The sequence below is a fragment of the Papaver somniferum genome, unplaced genomic scaffold (genome assembly GCF_003573695.1).
Source record: "Papaver somniferum cultivar HN1 unplaced genomic scaffold, ASM357369v1 unplaced-scaffold_118, whole genome shotgun sequence".
NCBI lineage: Eukaryota > Viridiplantae > Streptophyta > Magnoliopsida > Ranunculales > Papaveraceae > Papaver > Papaver somniferum.
In genome coordinates, this window is record NW_020620825.1 from 13509492 (window position 1) to 13527635 (window position 18144).

Below are 18144 nucleotides of genomic sequence, written 5' to 3' on the forward strand. Positions count from 1 at the left end.
AGTGCGACAGATATGTACTCAAATTTGTAAGCAGTGTAGCAAATATGTACTTGAATTTTTAAGCAGTGTACCAGATATGTACTCAAATTTGTAAGCAGTGTAGACACACACGTTTGGTAGTAATGGGCATTATGGACATTTCCATGTTTTAATTAATTTTGGATCCTCCGGATAAAAAAAAAGTCTGGTTAGACCCTACTATAAATAACTATATGGGCCTAGGACCAAACAAGAAATTTTCCAAAAAATTAATCATTTCTCGAAAAATATTCTCTCTTTCTTAGTCCCTCCCCAGAAACCCATCGAGAAGATATGATACCCTAGATTTTATTCATCCACTTCCTTCAAAAATAAAAATAAATTCATCCACTAATTGTGTGTATCAGTCACTTACTACTTGTTATTCTCTTCGTTAGGTTTCGATTTCTTTCACAAAGAATACAAATCCACATTGGAGCAATGGACATTTACGGATCGAGATTTGTTCCTAGAAAAGCTATCGATTGGTTAATGTTCTGTTCGATTTGAACATCTTTTGATTCTTAAAGCTCTGGTTTCTTCGAATTGATCCATCTCCTTCTAAATCGTCTTTTCATGGTGGTGTTGGTCTTCAAAATTAAGTTAGTTGAATCAATTTCGTAAGTCTCTGAAAACCTAAGTTTGGAATATTTTTTTATTATTTATTATATGGTAATTTCTTATAATAGTTTCTACAGATTTGATTCTTTCGATTTCTTATATCACTAGTTGGATTCTAATTCCAACAAAATTTTGATACCCTAAATCTGGAGGTTAAATTTTTTTTTTTTTTTTGGTTTTGTTGATGGATATTTATTAGCTTCATTGTAGGCAGCGTCGTCACAGACGTATTATTGAGAATCCCCCTTCATTGTTTATGCATTTTCAGCGACTTGAAGAAAATTCACATAATCCAGATTAACAATGGTATATATGTATATCGTTAGTGATAGTTTTGTCGATTTATTGGTTTCATTCGTGTCTCCAGAATGAAATGATTACTGATAAATCAGTTTAGTATCCAGTTTGTCATTGGGGTAAATCAGTTTAATATTGTAACTATGCTCTCATTTCTGATAAATGATTGTAATTGTTCACAAGTGTTAACTAATATGAATAATTCCCAGCTTTATGAATGCTTGTGAATTTCATTTGTTTCTTGAGTTTTACTTCCTGAACAAGCTAATGGGGTGAGGTTTCTTTATGAGCACTAGTTTCTGGGCCAAGAAATCAGTATTATGTCATGGTGTGAATTATCTTTTTCTTCTTGTGTTACAATAAAAATTTGCAGTTAAGTATTTTTTTTATGTGAATCGGATTAGGGGGATTGTAATTGCAAACTTTTATAGTACTTAGTGTGATCGCTGTGGGGTAAGTGGTGCAAGGCATCAGTATGGGACCCAAAATCTAAAATCTACCTTCATTCTGCTTGAAAGTGTTAAGTGTCCAAGGAGGCTGTAACATGTAAATCCAGGAGAAGAGACCAATTGTCGTTTCTGCTTCTGTAAGTTGCTTGGGCATTTTCCTAGCAGTCTTGCCGTTTCTCTTGCAGGATGGTCATTTTTCAAAAGAGTCCAATATTGGCCATTACCGGCTACTACATGCAATGCAAAAGACTGTTCGTATTAGGTGTCTAAATTAATCACTTGGAGGAGTTTTCACTTCATTCTACCAATCTAAAAATAACGAGCACTACTTCTTTGATGATTAGGTTTTATGTTTTATCATAGAGTCTTATGTCGTTCAGTAGTTTGTTTTTCATTTTAATTTAAATTTCATTATCAGTGACAAAGCTCTATTTATTTGCTGGATCTTATGAGGTTTTGTCTCTCTTATATTTATAAACAAGTTCTTTTTGGGAGAATCATGACTCGCTGAACATCTTTTGCCTATGAAATTTGAGTTTTGAAAGCTGTGGTATGTATATTGTCTCAGTTATCTCTTATTCCAGATTTTGTTTGATTGAATTGTTAGGTAGATTGGGGTTTATTTTTCCAAATTATCCAGGAAATCGACAGTGCAGGAAGGTTGCCAGTATAGCGATTAATTTCAGGTATCATTAGGAGCGTGAGCTTCTCGGGAAAAATACTAATCACGAGCTCAGCTGCAAGGTCACTGGGATCCTGCATTTTAGCTCCATACATGACCAGTTGGATGAATAGCTGCGAGTAGAGCATATCAAATCTCCTGTTGTTATCCTGTAAACATGGCTGCTCAAAGATCCAGATAACTATATCTCTTTTAGTCTTTTATGATCCTAACTGTAACCAATTTTTTTTTAATCGTTCATCGTATCTTTTTGACTTACATACTGCTGTTCTTTTCATATGTTTTTCATATTGGTGGGAGCATCATCATGCCTGGCTAACTTATTAATAGTGAGCGCAAGAATCACTTATGAAGCCATCAAATCGATAACTTTGGCGTACTTATAGACACAAGTGGAACAACTGCACCCTGGAAGGTGTTACGCTCACACATCTGAATCTATTGCCTAAGGTATCAATCTTACTTTGTGTTAACTAACAAGATTAACTTCTTTTTCTGCTACCTTGATGTACAGAATACAGAACCAGATGTGTTTTCTGTGATTGATTTTGTGCACTAATACACTCATTCAGGTATTGCTTTTCCAAGTGGAATTGCTGTCATATTATGTTTTCCACTGGTTTTTATGCTATTTCATACCATGTGATGTATCCTGATTTCCTATTTATCTAGCTTGAGCCCTGGAATTTATCAATAGTAACATGTTCGCACTTTGAGAAGAACACAGGGTTGTTGGTGCATAAAAAGCAGCTGTTATTAGATACATTTGGCCTGAGGATAAAACTTTTATGACGATAATCCTGTACTTGGATTACATATCTGATCTATCTGGACCGGAAGAAGAGAACACATTATGCTAGATCGAATGATGGATGGATTCCTCACGCATCAAAGTTAGACATAGTACTGTAGCCCAAATACCCAAGGGAAACTGAGCCCTCACTTGCTGTAAGTTTTGAAGTTTTAAACCCCAAGTTTGCAGTAGCTTTGATGGTTAACGAGTTTACTAATGTTAATTTTTGCCCCCTTCTTCTATACTTTCTTAATTCTGTTTGTTAAGGCTTTCCATTATTTTATTTCTAAACTGCTCGTATGTATTGTGTTGATAGTAAAATATTTAATTGGACCTGTACTATATTCCTCAAGATTATTTTCCGACTTTATGTTAACTTACAGGACATCATAGTATCGTACCTGCAAAACCTGATAATAGATTTATAAGCATGATTTAACCTTGCCATGCATACTAGGGAGCTGCTGAGTTTTCATTTCAGTATGGGACCTATGGGTTGAGCAAGTATACGCGACCATGTTGAAGGTATGGTCTTTATAACATTCTTTGGTTTGACATTAGAAAAAGAAGCCTTTTTACATCTGTTAGTTGCTGGATTTTTCTTTTTTCTTAAAGCTCTGCTGTTTCTGTTAGTGTTCTGTTCATGATACACATTAAGTAGAACACAAAATAAATTAGAATCAGTAAGATAAAGTAAATTAATTTCGGCTCCTTCGGCAAATGAGACCCTCTACAGGTAGATTTGCCTTCTTGAATTTGAAGCTATCTAGGTGTGATTTATACGCATTGATAATTTTGAGGTTCAGTGTTTGTGGTAGAGATCACTATTCCTCATTATTAGGAACAATATTTGGGCCGAGTTGCGCATTAATGTTTATCCTTTTTGTTATCTTTAAAACAAAAACGTTATTTTCTATTTTAGCCTATTGTATTGTTATGTAATGTGCCATTGCACTGTTCCTGGCTCCGTATACATGTGTCCAATCCATCTTAAACGCATCCAATCGCTTTGAGTAATATTTTGGTGAAAGCTTGTTTATGAACATAGGGAAAGTAGGGGTTGTGGTTCCGAAGAGGATCTTGAACTTAGACATGGTTTACTGGTTATTGACACATCTCTTTGTCTTAAACTCAACTAAATGCTGCTGATTTGCTCGAACTTTTGAGTGATTTTGGTTTTAATCTTGGAAATTTTAGGCCTAAAGCTAAAGCGAAACCCAAGGAATTTGAGTACACATCCAAGAAACCAAGGGAATGTAAGTACAAATCCAAGGACGGTGATTATGTAGTAATGCCGTTGGAAATCGAAGCCATGAGGTTCTGTAGCAAAGAAAAAGTCAGTTTTCTTTTGAGTCTTTATTGCTTTTCTTGAAACCAATAGCCATTTTTGTTGGATTCCCTATCTTTCTTTTTGGTTCTGAGTTCATATTTCTCGTGCTTAGTAGGTTATAATTGAAATCTATTCAAAATTTATTAAGATTAATTTGTGATAGCTGAAACTGTAATTTAATCTGTGGTATATGTTCTACGTTTCAGGGATATGTCTGCTGCAAAATTGGTCCTAGTGATGCAGTTGTTGATTTGGAGAACCCAGTTCTGCAATTCAGTCCATCTTTCTCGCCTGGGTATGTCAGCACCAATGGCGCTAAACAAATTGTACATTGTGATCGTGTGCAAATTGGCGGTATGTCTAGGCTAAATTCCAGATCTATGTGAAACCCCTTCGGGTTACTCTTACACCATCTGTTGTCATACCTGAAAAACTCCATAACAAAGTTCAAGTATGTTTCCATAGGTAGGTGGAACAAATTATTTAATCGTCTTTGTGTCATTTTCTTCGTTGAGCATCAGATTTATAACGGCGGATGAGAGCTACGTCATAATGTGGTTGTATTTTCAGGAATGCTTCTCTTGGATTGTGTCAGTGCGGGAAAGACGACTAGAAGGCCATCCAAAATGGCCAATGGAATGGTTTGATGTCACCTTATGAGAAAGATAAATTCGACTGCGACATCATTTTGATGTAAAACACGATCAAGTAGCTAGGTAGTGTTTTCATTTGAAATTTCTTTACGGCTGGGCATTATATAGGAATTTGTCTCAAAAACTTGGAATCTTTGTTGATCTTGGTTAATAGACAGAAATTGATGCTTTGAGAATAAATGAAAGTTGAGTTTTGATATGGATTGTAAATACCTGTGGTTACCTATAGGTAATTGATTGCAGCAATGAACGAATTGGGTCCAAATGTGTAACATATTTGTACTATCTAGTTTGCAACGGCCTTTGTGCGTTCCAAATGTCTTATTGTGACAATAAAGTCAAACGTGACGAGAAGAATGCCGTCACAAATGATATAGTGACAGCGGGGCCGTCAAATATACTGTCGCAAATACCTATTGCGACGGCACCTAAAGCGACAGCACTTTGGCCATCACAAAATATCAATTGTGACGGAAAAGTGATCTATTGTGACAGATTTTGACCGTCCCAATAGGCCATCATTTTTGCAGCCTAGGCCAAGGCCGTAACACGTAGTCGTGCGTCATTCACGGCCTTGGCAGCTTAGGCCAAGGCCATGGCACGTATCCATGCGACATTCTAGGCCTTGGAAGCCTAGGCTAAGGCCGTAACACGTAGCTGTGCGACAATCATGACTTTGGCAGCTTAGGCCAAGGCCATAACACATAGCCATGCGCCATTCACGGCCTTGACAGCTTAGGCCAAGGCCATAACACATAGTCGTGCGTCATTCTCGGCCATCACAGCTTAGGCCAAGGACATAGCACGTAGCCATGCGACATTCACGGCCTTGGAACCTTAGGCCAAGGCCATATCACGTAGTCATGCGTCATTCTCGGCCTTGGTAGCTTAGGCCAAGGCCATGGAACGTAGCCGTGCGTCATTCTCGGCCTTGGAGATTATGCCAAGGCCATGGTACGTAGTCGTGCGTCATTACCGGTCTTGGCAGCTTAGGTCAAGGCCATAACACCTAGCCGCGCGTCGTTACCGACCTTGACAGCTTAGGCCAAGGCCATGGCATCATGCCATGCGCCATTCTCGGTCATCACAGCTTAGGCCAAGGCTATGGCACTACGCCGCGCGCCATTCTCGGCCATCATAGTTGAGGCCAAAGCCATGGTAAGATTATGTGCACTATTTTAGGCCATAATAGTTTATGCCACAACGAGGCACGATTGCGTCCTAAAAATGTCATATCAATGGCTACGATTTAGCCTAATCAAGATGAGATCTACAATTCAACAAAAACACCTAAGAAATATGAAAATATATAACCTGAGAGATTCTTCATGGGGTATTTGGTCTGGTGGTCTACGGCAACATGTTGCGTGGCAACACCGCATGTGAACAGTTAAAGTAGTTCGACAGTTACAGCAGTTGGGGAGATAGTGGGTGTAACATAAAGGGGTTTTCGGAAACTTTTCGACTACTTACGAGATTGGCATTGTGTATCTTAAACTACTATAAATATGCCACTTAGCCTATTCAGAAAACAGAACAACCTTTCATACCTAAAAGCTCTGTATTCTTCACAGTTTTCAATACCCAACACATAAAATTCAATACCATTGTCAATTTCTCAAACTTTTCTGCTTCCCTCCCTTAAGATCAGCTTATCTTCCTCTCCATCGTGACCGAAGCAGGATGGAATGGTTGCTATCGTTGTTTAGGCTTGTCCTGTTCGATTTTGATTTTCGAACCTAAACAGAAAGTACCACAGCGGTGCATTTGTTTTACCTGATAGTAATTTTCAGGTACTAACAAGTATGTAATACCTAATTGGGTTGAACATGTTAAAATTTCGTGAAAATCTAACGGTGAAACCTCTATTTTTGATAATCATACATTCGTGGAACCCTAGTAAATACTATGAAATGAAATTCTTTTGTTCAAAAGAAATACCTGGTAACGCATCAGTGATGATAAAAAAAATAGGATCAGAACCACGCTAATCTTCAATAAATAATCCATGACCAATCTTAAACGAAGAAGAAAATTGCACGTTGGTAGAGTCGTGTTGATAACGTATTGCAGTATATTATAGAGAAGAAGACAAAGAAGCATAGAAGGAGAAGAATTTCTATTGAATGGAATGATCAGGTTACGTGGATATTATATATTTTATATACATATAAAGAGAAAATCCTAGGTATCAAGTTGGGACGCACATCCATGGGACGTAGGCCTACAACAGAAATATATTTTTTGAAAATTTTTATTGATTTTTAAACTTACCAGGAAATTGATATAAATTTTAACAAAGATTTTACATAAATAAATATTTCAATTTTATTAAATATTAAAATAATATAATTATAACTTTCATTCTTTATCATGCCAAATACATAGATTTAAAAGGATGAAATTCATTTTCTAGGTAGTTGGAACTCCTTAGAATTCGAACTTCTTCCATGCCAAGCGTAACCAACATGCTAATTATATGGTTACCAAATTGTTCTGGGTAAGTACTAAGACAAAACATCGGATTGATACACCCTCAAGCAAATTAGTATCTCTATTAGCAATGTTGGCTTATATGGATGCAATGAAAAATAAAGTTGTTAGATCATCATCGATGAGCTTAGACGATTATTTAGATATTTTTTTTTGGAAAAATTATAAATAAATTTTTGTTTAACTTATAGAATAAAGCTTCGTTACAACTCGAATTAGGTTGAATAAGAATTTTCGACACACGAAAAATAACACTAGGTTTTTTTTTTAAGCATGAGAAACAGAAAGAGCAAGCCTAGTTACCTATTAAACGTGGGTATCTTCTACCCACATAGTCATTTAATAGAATTTGTTTGAGAAAATGTGGGATTGTATGGTCCCATATTGTTGTTGATAAGTTTCATGTTTGGATTACGTCTGCTGTAAAGTTTGTCAGGCCATCTGCTGCTTGGTTCCCCTCTCTATCATTGTGTTGAATAGCATAAAGAGGAATTTGTCTCATTCTTTGTTTTATTCCAGTAATCATTTCTGCAATATACCACGGAGCTTCAGCCTCCGTTTTTATGAAGCGCATCAGATTTTCTGAATCCGTCTCAAAGACAACTTTTGGCCATTGTCTCTCTGTTGCCTCCATTGACATAGTAGAGTTTCCCATGTTTTGGCTATTAGCGCGGTAGTTATTCCTAGAGGCTGCGCGAGAGCCATCACAATTTGAGTACTCGAATTCCTGCAAATAAAACCTGCACCCGCCATTCCTGGATGTCCCTTAGTATCACCATCCGTGTTGATCTTTATCCAATCCGGTTCAGGTCTGGCCCAGCCTGCGAACGTTGTTGTTGCTGCTATGATATTTGTTGGATTGTCCCTGGATGGTGGGTCACCAGGTAAAATCGGGGGCATTACTTTTTTTGCCCATTCGAATTCCTGTTGTTGCTTCAAGAACTTTTTCTTGGGGTGTACAAACAAACTAATTCATTTCTAGACATCCAGAAGTTCCAGAGAAGAAAACAGAAAACTGATACAGAGAGGGTATAGCTAGTGTGTTGAAGAATTTGTGAAATACTGTAGTTGTTTGATTGTTTATAGTGATACGAGAGTTTAGGTTGGTTTGGTTGGTCGATATACGAGATACCAGGTTGTTCCAGGTAGCTGAAGCTATTGGGCATTGAATAAGCATGTGCTCTGATGTTTCTGGTTCGACGTTGCACTTAGGGCATTGGTTAGATTGGTGAGGTTGATGCAATGTAAAATAGAAAAGGTCGGAAGACCTTCATTGATAGATTTCCACAAAAAAGCTGAATTTTTGGTGAACAGGATAAATTCCACAAAAATTTGATGGGTGGGAAGGGGTTTAGGTGGTAACGGTGAAGTAACACTAGTTATTAAGAACGTTTAACTTTACCAATTACAAATAAAAATTTTATTGTGCGCCATAACCCAGCCCCTACTGTCCTCCGTGAGGCCCACGGGAACCACATAAAAAGAACTGTGAGACAAAAAGTTAAATACAATTTTGACGTGGTTTGCCACACGGTCCGTGTAGATAACAAATGATGGTTTTAATAAATAAAAAATGAACCAAGACAATAGTATAATTCATTTTTCTCTTTTTTCTTCTTTCCTCTTCTATCTAAGAAAACACCCTAGCCTCCATTAATCTCTTGCCCAGATTTGGTCCTTTTTCGGACCAGATTTGAGCAAAATTTCTTTTTCTTTTTTAGTTTTAATCGAATAAAAGTAGTTTTATTTTGTTTTTAATTTCTTTTGACATATTTCTTTGCTATTTGGAGCGATTTTTCTTCGCCATTTGTGGCAAGTTTCTCTTTGCTTTGAGGGCGATTTAGTCAAACCTTGATCGATGGTTCGTGACTTGCTATTCTCGATTCAAGAACATCAACTATCCAACACGATATTGCTTTGAATCCAATTTCAATCCAAGGGATTTAGGGAATCCAGGTTCGTTTGGATCTACGAGATTTTGGGAAAATAACTCCTTTCTTTTAGGAGTATCTCTTATTGAAGAAGAAGAAAATCAGATTAAATGATCCGAATCGATTCCGGATTATACCATCATCTTTCCATGCTACAATTACGAAAATTGGGTATCATTACGATATATGACTTTTGCTCTTCGCGACTTACTTGTAATTGATATCTTCATGTGTATTAGAGTTTTGATTATCTGATGCTTTTGTTATTCCTGTATAAGCGATCATGTAATCGTTATTTTAATTTGAATAAACTTAAATTTGTTGACCAAAAATAAATAAATAAATTTGTTGATCCCACGCTTTGTGCTCAATTTCTAACTTTAGAGTTTCTCTTGTAGATTTTGAATAAAATAGGTCCACAGCCCATAGACGAATTGAATTTAAATAGAATCTTGGCATGTTGCGATTGACATGAATATGACTGTTTGGTGGCTCAGTTGACAGTAGGCCTGTTGTGCGCATAATCTATTGTTTGAACTTGCATATTACTCTCAAAATTTCGAGGTGCCCTGATGGATAAGTTATTTCAAGATCGACGGCCTTTGCCCTTCGGCTTCTGGTCCATTCCAAAGTTCAGACATTCTACACTTTTGGCGAATCCTCGTAAAAATGTAAACAACTTGAGATATTTTTGTCTGGAATTTGGTCCCTTTTGGGGGATCAAATGTTGGCCTCTCTGGTCTCAAATCTTTCCTTGTTCGGTCATATCCGTGAGTCTGCGTCCATGTATATTTTCATGTGCACTTGCCTTTCATTTACACTGCACTCTCCTACTCTAGTAAAGAAACTAAACAAAAAAAAAAAAAACTAGTCTTTTCATCGTCGAGCGAACAAAGAAAAAGAAACAAAAAGGTATTGGCAACAACTAGTCTCTGAATCACACTGATCGGGGAAGTCCTGCAAAGTATGTACGGGTTCAAGGAATTCAATCGTTGGTATAATCCACGTTTTTAAGTCTGTAAATAATACATTCTTCTACTTTCCTGCAAAAGTTAAAATAAGATTTGAGTATTCCTATCTTTTTCTAATTTGAATCTGTAGCTTCTTAGTTTTGCGCCTATAAATGGCCAATCATCAATACATACTTGGAAGAGTAAACAGGGATAGCTTCTGAAAACCAGACATCAACCTGTTTAACAATGTCTTCTTATACATTATCATCACCATTTCTTGTTCTCGCATTTGTTGCATTTTCTACACTGGTGAGTACTTATAGCCATCTCTTAGTGAAAGCACAAACAAATACACCTCCATTAGTGAAGGGACTCTCATGGACTTTCCACAAATCAAACTGTCCGAACCTGGAAACCATCATTCGGACTGAACTCAAGAAGGTCTTTGAAAAAGATATCGGGCAAGCTGCCGGTTTGCTTCGTCTCCATTTCCACGACTGTTTGTCCAGGTAACTATAACTATTGCTGCATCTATAGAACAATTTTTTATCTTTATTGTTTCAGTTAGATGCGTGACTGGTCGTGTAACTAGCTATCTGCTGTAGCCAAACTCTGATGTTGGCTAAATTTGATTTTCGTTCGATTTAAATCTCAACAGATCAAAGTTTATAATAGCTAGTTTGATGTTACTCTGTGTATGTGTAGGGTTGTGAGGCGTCGGTTTTGCTTGATGGGTCTGCTAGTGGACCAAGTGAGAAGAACGCACCACCAAACTTTTCACTCAGGCCCCAAGCCTTTAAGATCATAAACGACCTGCAAACTCTTGTCCAAAAAGCATGTGGTCGTGTTGTCTCTTGTTCCGACATTGTTGCTCTTGCTGCTCGGGACGCTGTCCATCTGGTAAGCTTATAAGTCTTCCATTCCATATATATATATACATATGCATGGTTGATCGTTATTGAGAAGATGGCGTAGGAATTTTTAATGTTGCATGTATTGTGTCTCTGTAGTCTGGAGGTCCAAACTACAAAGTCCCTCTTGGTAGACGGGATGCAACTGCCTTTGCAACCAGAAATGAAACAATTCAGAATCTTCCTGCTCCCACCGCAAATACAAGTACTCTTATTACAGCTCTTGCTGCTAAGAATCTTACCACTACTGATCTCGTTGCACTCTCTGGTGGTCACACCATCGGTGTCGGAAATTGCTCATCCTTCACCAATCGCTTATACCCTACCCAAGATCCCACCATGAACCAGAGCTTCGCAAGAAACCTTAAAATGACTTGCCCTAAAGCTGACACTATCAATACCACAGTGCTTGACATTCGATCGCCAAATGTGTTCGACAACAAGTACTATGTAGATCTCATGAACCGTCAAGGTCTCTTCACTTCTGACCAAGATTTGTATATGGACAATAGGACCCGACCCATTGTCACTAGCTTTGGTGTGAATCAAACTTTGTTCTTCGAGAATTTCGTGTTCTCAATGATTAAGATGGGCCAGTTAAACGTATTGACTGGTACTGCAGGACAAATTCGGGTCAATTGCTCTGCTCGTAACCCAACCTCTTCTTCATCCTACTTGTCCTCTGTGGTTGACGAAGAAGAAGATCATGAAGATATGTCAGTTACATATTAACAATTGTTACGTAATTTCATGTTATATATATGAAGCTATGGCCTAGGAGACACGCCTAGCTAGCCAGTTTATGCTGTTGTCCGTATGTATGTAATATGTTCACCCGCTTTGTCTATCAGAGCTGCAATAAGATGATTATCCATTAAAAATTTAGTTGAACAGTGGGAGCTATTGCCGGACGAAGAAGACAGAAAAATGATCCGGTCAAAAGGTTTTGCTTAAAGTCAAGGACTGGATATAGGAAATGAACCCAAAACATAGGGTGTTCTAGTAATAAAAATGAATTAAACCCTTTGTTTAGTTCTCCTCTCTACCTTCTTTCTATTGCAAGTTTGAAATGGTACCTAGTACGAAAGAAAAGAGCGGGATTTAGAACACAAAGGAGAAAATCACATCATTCAATGGCTAATGATCATGTAGAAATCCTTTCAGATGATGATGATCCATTACTATCTCCATGTCCATTTCCATACAACCCTCCTCCCACCAAAAGAAGAAAAAATAACAGCGACGAGGGTGTTGCAACTCTTCTCCCTTCTTCTTCTTCTACACTTGTAATTCTCGATGACGATCCAACTCCTATTAAGAAACCTAGTCAATCAATCCTTTCGTCATCCTCTTCTCCCTCTTTTGTTCCTGAAACCCCATTTTCATCATTAAAAGATTCGTCCAAATCTGATGTTTCAGTTCTTAAATGTGCCAACTCCGCTGACCCTAAAATTGGGGATTCATCATTTACGCTTCCAAGTCGAAACCACAAAGAATATTCTGGTTAGTGCATATTATTTCTTTTTGATTATTTTTTTTCATAATTTGTTGATTGTTTAGGTTTTTGTTATGAGAATTTTGTGTTCTGGAAATTAGGGTTTTCTTTAGGTTTGGGGTTTAGCAGGGTAGTAGCTTGGAGTGTCATTAGCAACGGAAAAGGAACTGGTCTCGAATTTAAGGGATTCTGTTAGATTCTGGGGATCAATATAGTTCATAATTTAAGCAAAAACCTTCCATCATCCTTGAATTGGATGCTGCATCCCCGAAGGATGGCTTGAGTTAGTAATGAACTATCATTACAAGTAACCCACACTTATCAAAAGCAATTGATGATCCCCACTGGTTTAAGATCTGTAATGTGCATAGAATTTCAGTGACACTGAATGCACCATCAATCGGAAAGAGGGGATGAAGTCCTCGCTGCAGTTTTGCTTTTTTTCGCGAACAAGTTGGGTTTGAATTATTCAACCCTTTATGTCATCCCGTTATAGCTTGAAGTAGAATGAAGACACTATTTGTGGTGCCGAAATGAGGAGTCTAGTGAAACATAAATTTTGTCATTTGAACACGGTTTGTTTGTTCAGCAAGTGGACCTCCTTTGTTTGCCTGCTAGTTTGGTACCTGCGAAATCTATGTTTTTGATGGGTTGTTACGTCCCATGATGCATTTCTTCTCTTTATTGGGGTGTCTGGACGAGTTTCAAACGTTATCGTTATGAGCTCTGAAGTAGTTTGCAACTCACTCATTTTGATTATTTTTACCTATAGCAGGAAATAGTTGTTTTATATGTTTGGACTCTGATGACGAAGCAAGAGGTGATTGTGAAGCGGAAATGTCGAAGGAGAATGAAGACATGGTTGCTGGATCGAACAACATGGAAATTAACTCTAGTTTTCCTGACTCTACTTCTTCTCCGTGTAAGACTTCTAAAACAATGTTTATGTCAAAGAGACTGAAGAATGCTTACATTAGTTAATAACTAAAATTACATTTGTCAATGACGATAGTTGAATTGGGTATCCATCATTTAACAAGAAATAAGGAATCAATATTTCTCAGGGACGGACGATTATGTAGAAGATATTGGCGGCAGACCTTCAAACCTTGAATGTTCTTATGGAGATGTTATATATCAGGTAAGGATAGAGTAGTACAGTACACTATTCGTGTTTCAGTTTTCCTGGAAAAAAAACATTACTAGTGAAGGACAAAAAGGAAACAATGTAACGGCAAGCGTATGATGTGTAGCTCTTCCTAATTGCTATTGCATATAGTTATAACTTTTTACTTAAGAAAAGAAGGATTAATGTCCTTTTCACTTAGCAATAACCTGATGGCCGATTCAACAGTCTCAGGGATGCTATGAGGAAGAAAATGGGATCTCGACTTCCCAGAAAGATAAAGATATTGGACTAAATCCAAGAAGAAATAGTCGCAAGGATGATGCTAATGATAGGAAGAAGAAAACGAAAGAAGACAAACTTCGTTTGATTGAGGAAAAAAAACTCAAGAAGGAGGTCAGCTTTTCTAAACATGCTATTATATGACAATTTTTTTAATTATGTTTGTATGTTAAGCATTCAAGGTTTGAGTTTGCAGCAAGAGAAATTGCAAAAGCAAGCTCAGAAAGCTGAAGCAGCGGAGCTGAAGAAATTACAAAAAGAACAGCAAAAGTGGGAGAATGGTAAATTTGCTCTAAAATCTATAGTAGCTGAAATTGATGCTAAGGTAGTGGAGATTGGTGCCATTGGAGGTACATCAACTGTTTATGACTTTTCTTCTTGGTTATACACTTTGGATGTTCAATTGAATTTATTTGACGGCTTGGATATGTTACTAAGATATTGGTTATTATCCAGGACCTATTCTTACAAGGCTAGCAGAGAAAGGTCTCAATTATCGTGTAACTTCCAATCCTATTGAAAGATCAATTTTATGGACAATTACTGTTCCTGATGAGCTTTCAAAGGTAATGCAAACCTCTGGTTGTAAGTGTTTGTTGTTCTTTCGGTGCGTAACCAAAAGTACAATTATGATAAAGATAATTTGCAGCAAGATTAGTTCCTCCATAAACTGTTATACTATAATTATGTAACAATTCATTCATGTCTTCATATGCAGATAAGTTTCTCAAAAGGTATACGCCTTAAACATGACATATTTGTGCCATTACTTATCCGAAACTGACTTTAGTTGAATGGTGCAGTTATCATCCAAGGGATCAGAGGTTCCATACATATTGATTGTGCGCCAGGCAGAAGAATTTTGTAATCTTGTCTCCAACGAAACTTTAATGGAAGATGTCTTGAAGGTTCAAAGTAGATATCCCTCATACACAATTTGTTATCTCACAAAAATAGACTAAAATCATATATCAACAAAAGGTATGTGAAGGCATACATTTTCTAAAGTTTTTGTTTTGTTTATTATTCCTTTAGTTTCCCATCCTTGTGATTTCATTGTTTAGTGTGACTTCCACCTCGAAAATTTCACTATATTTACTTCAAAAATTTCCAAATCCGATCTTCTTTGGTTGTAATAGGGAACAAGAGCAGTTTAAGGATCCATCAAACAGTACTTGGAAACGCCCACTGGTTGATGAGGTTTGTTATCTTGATAAAATAGTAATACACATATAATCCATCCCTATCTTGAAGTCACGAAAGATGCATACTCTAGTGATCCTAGAATGAGGTTTCATTTTTTCTGAATATATCAAATTGTTGCAGGCGTTCTCAAAATTAGCTACTAATTTTGAAAAAGTACATTCGCGGCAATGTGTAGATGAAGCTGAATTAGCTGAGCATGTTGTTGGTTTAACATCTAGCCTTGCTACATGCCAATTCAGGTAATGCACACTTGAAACTCAATCTTAGCTTAGGTGACTCTGTTGCTGTTCATTTTATAAGTTGATCCTCAATTCAGTTGGTGGTTCTTAATTTTTATTCTGGCCCACCATTTAAAGATTACTCAACTTCACTGCGTTTTCTCTTAGGGTTTGTTAAGTATATCTATTAAACTGTTAGAGAATTGGATCTGTATCAGCCGTGTGAAGTTTTTTCTATAGAGAGTCTCTGTTTTGTTATAACTTTCAAATTAGCAGTACATGTCTTTCTTCCCATCTGCATGGAGCTTTGTGTCATTGTTTCTTGTAGAAAAAGCAGAGGGAAGAAACTGGGACAGTGTGCCAGGTTTCATGAATTTCATTGTTGTGAATACCACTCTCTTCTTATATGGATTAGTGTAGTTAACACGAGTCTTTGGTAAAGATGTATGGCTTTACATCGCCGTCACGTTGTTCAAGGGTGTGGATGAACAAAAAAGTAATTATATACTCGGTGATAGTACAATATAATCATTTTTCATCCTGCAAGCTGTCTTGGGCATGATTCAGCACTCGTAATCTGACTTGTACGCATCTGGACCTTACCAAAAATGTCCTTTGTCATTGTTTCAATGTTTCATCCTTTATCTATAAGATTATGAACTTCACTTCTTCTGCTGGATTTTCAAATAAATTGTTTATTTTGTGTTCATTGCCAGAAAGAAACTAACACGGCTGTCAATAAATGCCAATGGATTCATCGTCCCCAAGGATTTCGTTGACAAGAAACTTATAAAAAATAACATCTGGTAAGTAAATTTGTTTGTACCGTGGCGAATATCACATTTGGTGGTTCTTTTCCTCTTTCTCAAAATTCTATTGGAAGTAGAAACTGAGACAAACTATGTTCTTTTCAAACTCAAAGCACAATAAATTTAAAAAGCGCATTGGTCCTATACCAGATACTCTTGTTCTTGTTATCACTCCCTTCATTTTTTTTTTCTCTCTTTTTTTTTTTTGATAGATCCTTCATTTCTTTTTTATCTTTATGTATTTGTTAAGTTATGACTTACGTTTTGAGCAGCTACACCCACGGTTTGTGATATTTAGTATCCATATTTTCAGGTTGAAGGCACTAGTGGCCATTCCGAAGGTACAACCTAGGTTTGCCGTCGCCATTGGGAAAAAGTACCCGACCATGAAATCTCTTCTGCGTGTCTACGTGGACCCAAGTAAATCTGTGAGTATCAGCATTAACAAGAGTTAATCGGTTATGTTTAGTGCTCACCATAGTGATTACGTAATTCATCTTTCATAACGAAGCAAATAGTTTGATTGTCAACTTTCCAAATATTCCTCGCACAAAGAGTATGCGGAACTCGAGAAAAGAATTTCCATTTTCTCGGCCGTCTAAAGACATTGGAGCTACCCTTTATAGGACTTTCAGATACTGTGTGCTGTTACTGTAAACAATACATCGTCATGAAATCCTAAGCTTTTCATTTTTTGACCCCATAAAGACGTGAAAATTTAAATCTAGATGTTTGGTTTGGTTGTTTTTGTCTGAGTCATTTTTAATACAGGTGCATGAGAAGGAATTCCTGCTCAAGGATATACCAACAGAGGGGTTGCTAGGTACGGAAGATGGGAGGAGAGTAGGGGAAGTATGCTCCAAGAGAGTGTACAGAATCCTCATGGCCCAAAATGGAGGCATCAAAACTGATGATGTTGAAAATGGTGCGGATTTCTTTAGGTGCTAAAGGTTAGTTATTGAATGTAAGTGGCTGAATGAGTCTGCCCCCTCACCTCATCAGTCATCCACATCTGACTATTTAACTCGCTGTATATTTGCTTGTACAGTTCTATGTATTTATGTACATCACCACTTACGGTCTGAAATCTCACTTAGACTAATATGTGATGAGAGGTAGTCGTAATGGACAACTAACAAACAGTCTTCATCAATGTGTCGATGTGATCAGCAGGTACAACTATAGGTAAGCCGTCCACTCATTTAGTTTATAAAAGAGAAAGGGATGTCTTCATTTCTATCTTCTTTTTATAAAGTGGGAATTTTGTTATTTCTAATCAACACTTTCATTTCATTACATTTAATCCATGATTAGACGTGGTTTCCAGACTTGGATTTGCACCACTATTTCAAAATGAATAATTAAACTTTGTTCAAAAGCGGAAATCATAGTATGGGAATCCTTTTCTTCTTATTCAATTCGCTTGTATTAATCCTAATTGAACAAACGGTTCACAGTTCATGAACTTTTAATTCTTTAGTGAGAAAACTTTGGCTTTGTTTGCACCACAGGAAAAAAAAAGGTCAAAAGGAAAACAAGATGTTCTTTTTTTTATTGGAAATCGCTTTCCTGATTTCATTTTTCTTTTTTGAAGAAATTGTGGAGCTCCCCTGAGTTTCAAACTCAAATTGTGAGAATTTAACACCTTGCCTTTTTAATGAAGTCCCATGTTTGCTAAGATAGATCAAATGTTTTTAAGCTAGATTCACCAAAAAGGCTTATCATTTTAAAGAGACGTGTTGGTGTTGGTTTTGGTTTGTGGAGCTTACCAGGCTCGCACCTCCACTGGCGCTAGAAGTGTCCCACCACCATTTCCATCTGATTAGATTTGAGCCACTTCTTCCTTGGTTAGTTGGATACCCACTAACACTACCATC

At 37.1% G+C, this 18144-nt stretch overlaps 1 long non-coding RNA gene and 2 pseudogenes across 12 annotated transcripts; all 3 read left to right on the forward strand.

Annotated features, from left to right (window-relative positions):
- Positions 1-260: 260 nt before the first annotated feature.
- LOC113330423 lies at positions 261-5042 on the forward strand. Of its 12 annotated transcripts, none has more exons than XR_003350279.1 (7): positions 261-2482; positions 2582-2639; positions 2788-3015; positions 3244-3385; positions 4058-4196; positions 4397-4655; positions 4761-5042. It is a non-coding gene; the product is annotated as an uncharacterized LOC113330423 (long non-coding RNA). The 12 variants fall into 12 exon arrangements; XR_003350276.1 differs by having other exon boundaries at positions 2795-3015; XR_003350275.1 differs by having other exon boundaries at positions 261-638; positions 1868-1935; positions 2026-3015.
- Positions 5043-10412: 5370 nt separating this feature from the next.
- LOC113330422 lies at positions 10413-12012 on the forward strand (annotated as a pseudogene).
- Positions 12013-12138: 126 nt separating this feature from the next.
- On the forward strand, positions 12139-17595 carry LOC113330421 (annotated as a pseudogene).
- The last annotated feature ends 549 nt before the right edge of the window (positions 17596-18144 follow it).